Raw genomic sequence first — 6,040 nt, 5'->3', positions numbered from 1 at the left:
GAGGCTGGGCGCGGCCGGGGGCGGGGCTATGCTTCAGCCTGCGCCGGCGGAGGGAAACCGTGACGTCAACATCCGGCGCCGTGCGTCCGGCGCGACGCCAAGGGGAAAAGCTTCCCGTTGAAGGTGGGGAGAGGTGTCACCCAGACACTGGGTTTGCGGGGCGATCCCCCAAGGAAAGGGAGGGGCTCTGGAAGAGGAATTAGCTGTCCAGGACTAACGTAGCCAAGGTTTCCGCTGCCTTTTTTTTTTTTCCAGCTCGCAAGACGCTTTCTTGTTTAATCATCATAATAGGCGTGGTGCAGTTTGACCTCGATTCTCGGACAAAGAAACCAGGCCCAGAAAAGTTGTGGTTGACTCAAGGTCACGTAGTTAGCACAGGAGAAAGGCTGATTCGGGGCTTACAGAAAAATGGAAAACAGCAAGGGAGGAGAAACACCCGTAACGGGGAGAGGGTCTGCCCGAGTGAAAGGTGGTCTCCAACCGGGGATTTAGCTCAGTGGTTCCTCGGCCTGCCTCGGAGGCGCAAGGATCCGAGTTCGATCCCTGGCATCAAAAAAAAAAAAAAGAAAGAAAGAAAGAAAGAAAGATGGTCTCAAGTAGAATGGTACCACTCTGGGTTAGGAGGACTGAGGATTGCCCGAAGCGGGAAGTGCAAAGCATTCTGGAAAAGGGAAGATCTGTAACGCCATCTCTTTAATTTCCTCAAACGCTGAATTTTCTTGCTCCCGGCCAGTTTGGGAGAGGCACTTGCAGGCTCCGGCCACCACTTTCTCCCTTGATCTTGAGGGAGGTGGAGCGGGTAAGTAGAAGATTGAGAAGTAAAGGAAGGGGGTGGAATCAGTCCAGTGAATAAATCCCATGATTTGTGAGGTCGCCGCCGCCAGGCAGAGAGTCACGTGTGTAGAATGACACAACACCCAAGCCCAAGATGAGCTGAGTCCAAGGGTCACTTCCCGGAGCTATCCTGTAGCATTCGCAAGTAGGGCTGAGGACACTCCCAGAAGCCCCTTTCCTCTGCCACAGGTGACTCAGGCATTAGCTGGCCCCTACTCGTCTTAGACGATCGGGTGGGAAGGCAGGACTTTAAATAAACGAGTGAGCGAGTGGCTCCGTCACCTTTGGGGTCATAAATACTCTGAACTATGTGTTTACAAGTTCAGGTTCTATCTTTACAAGCATGAACTGGGAGCTGGAAGTGGTACCCTGTCATTCCAGCACTCAGGAGGCAAAGGCAGGACTATCTCCACAAATTGGATTATGGCCAAAGCCAGACTCTGTCAAAAACATACAAAAAAGTGAACTGGGCCAGGGGTGGGTGAAGATACTTCTATAATTCCAGCTACCCCAAGCCCAAGGCAAAATAATGGCGAGTTTGAACCCAGCCTGGGCAGTTTACTTCTCTTCCTTGTCGTGGCACACGCCCGTGCCTGTCTGTAATTACACACTGGGAGGCTGACTCAGGAGCATCAGAAGTTCAAGCCCAGCCTGGGCAATTCAGCAACACAGCAAGACTCTGTCTCAGAATAAAAATTAAAAAGGACTGGGAATGGAGCTCAGTGATAGGGTGCTTACCTAGCACACAGGCCCTAGGTTCAAGTCCCAGTGGTCCAGGAGGATCCCAGCTCTGAATATCTTCTTTTTCTGAGTGCTGTCACTCTCAGGCTTCTATTTTCCTGGCAGTCACTAGAGCAGGAAAACTCAAGGCAGTGCTTTACTTTGTCTTTGCACAATATTTTCATACACATCAGGAAATTTAGAGGGGAAAAAAAAAAGTTGTTGACTGTCAAGTATGAGGTTATACTTAAGTCTTTATAATAAGTATGCTTGTTTAGGTATAATTCAACATAGGAAATTAAAAAAAATAAATTTATGTCTTGAAGTTAATCCTCTGGTAGCTATCAGAGGACACAGTTGCTTCAAAGTCAGGGCTGGGGTATCGCTCAGTGGTAGGACACTTGCTTAGCATGGATGAGGCCCTGGGTTCAGTCCCCAGCACTGAAAAAAAAAAAAGTTAAATTAAGCTAAATATCCATCAACCACTAAAGAGATAAACAGAATATGGTGTATGCATACAAAGAAATTATTCAGCAGAAAAAGAAAGTACGTGCTACCATGTGAATGAGCCTTGGAAATAATACGCTCAGTGAAAGAAGAGGCTGGAAGGAAAGGACCTGGTATGGTTCCCTACACGTGAAATGGCCAGAAGAGCCAGATCTATCAAGACACTTACGTGAACTGGTGGTTGCCTAGGTTTAGGAGGCACCAAGGGGAAAAAGAAGTGATACAGGAAGCATGTGAGAACTTGCTTCGGTGATAATAGAAATTAAAATTGAAGCAACAGCACTAATTTATAGGCAAAAGCCTTGTGAAGAAAGAAAACAGGAAGAGGCTTCAGCCTGACAAGAAATGTTGAAGGGGGAACTGGTCTGTCGGAGATCAGACTGGCCCGTCCACACAAGAATGGGGGCTAGCTTTTAAAAGGGTCACCAGAGTTGGGGGTGAGGGGAAGATCTGAGACAGGGTCTCCCTTATGTAATTCAGACTGGCCTTCAACTCACTGTGTAGCTCAGGCTGGCCTCAAACTCATGGAGGTCCTCCTGCCTCAGCCTCTAGAGCGCTAGGATTATAAACCTGTGCCGCCAGGCCCTGCTAGAGTCTGGTAATTTTCCATTGAGTCATAAATAGGATTTTGTTTATTTGAGACTTCTTCCTTGTGTTGTAGGGGCTTTCCTCCTGTGCAGGATGTGGATCACTGTCTGTTTGCACCTTTGGAGAGGCCATGGCAGCCATCCAACTGTTAGAGCACACTTGTTCCTTGCGGCCAGAGTAGGAGAGCGCAGGAGGGGATTCCATACTGTGCTAGCAAGGAAGGATAGGGGTCCCTTTTAGTAGGTAACAGGTCATGGATTAAGGCCCGGGAATCCCTGTCTCTTGTCTGCATGAGGGTCCCTGTCCTTTTTCAGAAGTGATTGCTCCCACTCATGATGGGGTCCACCTGAATCCCAGCATCTGGTAGAATGAGGCAGGAGGATCACAAGTTTGAGCCCAACCTGGGCAAGTTAGTGATTTGTGGAGACCCTATCTCAAAATAATAAAAAAGGGCTTGGGGAACCAGCTCAGTTGAAGAAGGCCCTGGCTTCAATCCCCAGAACAGCAAAAACAGTGATTGCTAATGGGTTTGGGGGGGTTTTGGGGGGCGAATGAGAATGTTCTAAAACTGATGGAAGGAATACATGACTCAATACACTGAAACTTATATTTTACATTTTATGTACATAATTGTGTGATATGCAAGTTACTTATCAATAGAGCTATTAAAAATAAAGCTTACAGTTAGACTGATTTTAAAGTGGACCCAAGGGAAGCACATAATTCCATGTGATAGAGTAGAAAGAAAACGATCTTTAAATTGAGCAGCTTGTAGCCGGGAGTGGTGACGCATGTCTGTGCTCCCAGCAGTTGGGAGGCTGAGGCAGGAGAATGAGAGCGAGTTCAAGGACTACACAGCAAGACCTTGCCTCAAAAAAAAAAAGGAGAAGCTTGTATTCCAGGTTGAACTGGTCATTCTGAACAGTTTAGGCCAGAAACAAAAAAAAAAAAATGAATGTGAATATTTACTGAGAACCAAGCAGGTGCCACCAGTGCAGGAAGGACGGTGAGCTTTAGTTTCCTCCTCTGCATAAGGAAGGAGTTTGTCAGAGTCTGGAAAGGGTTCCTGGCGCTCAGTCCTGATTCGCATCTGCAGGAGGGAGTAACACAGGAGAGAGGCCTGCAGACTGGGTACCACCGGTTGGGGTAGGCTCCTAGTTAAGTAGGTGGTTGGACACCTCCTCTGCTCATCCGTGGGGACAGATTCCCCAGCTTCCATCTCTGAGCTGCCAGGACTGAGGTTATCCTGACAGACTAAGAGTTATTGTGAAAAAACAGCTCACACTGTGGACCAAGTGTTTGTTTTTTATTCCCAAGGGGAAGGAAATTCCATTTCAAGAGATCCCTTGGCCTGGTAGAAATAGGGAAGGCAGTGATGGGGCAGCGGGCAGGAGGCATACAGGGCAGGAAGGGCGGAGCCTGTCCCTAAGCACAATAACTATAATCACAGAGGCTGAAATGACTGGTCCTGTTTTCGTCCGCCTTCTGGAGCCATTACAGTTCTGTTTTCTGGTTTCACACACTTAGGCTTCCTTACCTGAGGAGAGAGAATGTCTGAAAGATGAAAAGAACAGAGGAACTGGGAGGCTGAGGCAGGAGGATCACTGAAAGTTCAATACCAGCCTGTAGCTCAGTGGCTGCCTTGCAAGCACAAGGTCCTGAGTTTGATCCCCGGTACGGGGTGGGGGGAGGTCCTGGGAGGCCCAAGCGTGAGAAGACAAGTGGCTTGTGTCTTCACGTCTCCATAGTCGTGGCAAAGTGGAACAGCTCAGGGCCACAGCCAAGAGTTGCCATTCATCGTAACTTCTCTGAGGCATAGCTCAGTGTTACAGCTCTGGGTCATGACTATGGACATTTGAAGACTGGGGAATGCGATGACACTCGAAGAGGTGGAGAAAAACTATCACGCCAGCTCAAAGGAGTTCATACTCAAGTCAGAACACCCTTCCAGAAGTGAGAGCCGCCTCCTACAGGGATCAGCAGGTAGGCGAGCATGCTCAGTGAGGCAGAGGGGGCGGGGCCTAGCACCGTGTGAGGGGCGGGGCTTAGTGGGAGTTATTGTGAGGGGACAGCTAAACGTTCTCCTGAAAGGCCACACAGTCCAGACAGTCACAGAACTCCTTGATACATTGAGCAGGAGCACTGCAGGGCCGTACAAACTGTTACGTTTCTGGAACAAAACATTTTGTGGAGGAAAAAAAAAAACGTGAAGGCAGTGCAAGGAGCTCTTACTCTATAGCATTGCTCTGTCACTGCGTGATTCCAGGGTCCTGAAGAGTACGGGAGGGTTATTCTGAGTCCTTGATTTTTTTTTCCTTTGAAAGCCTTTTTGCTGCTGCTGTTGTCTTTTCAGTGCTGGGGAGTCCGCCCAGGCCTTGCACCTGCTAACAGTCGCTGTGTCACTCAGCTTCCCTAGACCCCTAACAGTCTTTAAATAGATTTCATTGGCGAAGACGTTGCAAGTCCATTCTAGTTAGCAAATTAATTTTGCCGCACTTATTAACAGCCAAGCTTGAAAAGGAATGGAGGCTAGAAGAAATCGTGTAATTTTTCTAAATGCCAATTGGTTTATGTATGTGACTTGGAAAGATAACAATGACCCAAAACATCACTTCTCAGTTTTAAGAATTTGGGGCAATTCAGCCAACATTTGATGCCTTTTGTTTTTCTTTTTTCAGGAGAGTCTTGCCATGCTATGATCTTAAACTTGCGATCCTCCTGCTTCAGCCTCCCGTGCTGAGATGACAGGCATGTGCCACCACACCCAATTGGTGCCCATTAAGGACAAGTCATGCTAGAACCAAGGTCAAGACGAATCAAGTGCTGTACTTGCCCCCAGGCAAGCAGTCTAGTAAGGAGGGCAGGCCCAGGAATATAAGCACATCTGCAGTTCGAAAGTGTACCTACAAAGGGCAGAGGTGAAGAGAATCAACAGCCTGCTCTGTCAGGAGGGGTTGAGATGAAGGCTTCTTGGAGGATCTGCCAAGTGGAACCTAATCTAGGCTAGATTTTCAGGTTAAACCACATCATGATTCAGCTAAGCAGAGAAAATATAATTCATTTCTTTATTCAAACCTAAGGTGCTTGGGAGGCTGAGGCAGGAGGATCACTATGAGTTTGAGGCCCGTGCTATAAAAGAGAGGTCCACAAGCCAAGCATGATGGTATATGTAAATAATCCAGCATTCAGGAGGCTGAGCCAGGAGGATCTCAGCAAGTTCAAGACCAGCCTGGGCTACATGGTTCAAGGCCAAGCTGAACTACAGAGGGAGACCCTGTGTGGAAAAACAGATAAACAAAAGAATCTGCCGAGTATAAGTGAGGCCCTGGATTTGATCCCAACACCGTACAGTAATCATTAGCCCGAGCCTTTCTGAGCCCCTCTGTGTTTC

The sequence above is a fragment of the Fukomys damarensis genome, unplaced genomic scaffold, assembly GCF_012274545.1.
Source record: "Fukomys damarensis isolate Sample0158 unplaced genomic scaffold, DMR_v1.0_HiC HiC_scaffold_13, whole genome shotgun sequence".
Lineage (NCBI taxonomy): Eukaryota > Metazoa > Chordata > Mammalia > Rodentia > Bathyergidae > Fukomys > Fukomys damarensis.
The sequence above is the reverse complement of the archived record's forward strand: the minus strand, read 5'-3'. Positions refer to the sequence as shown.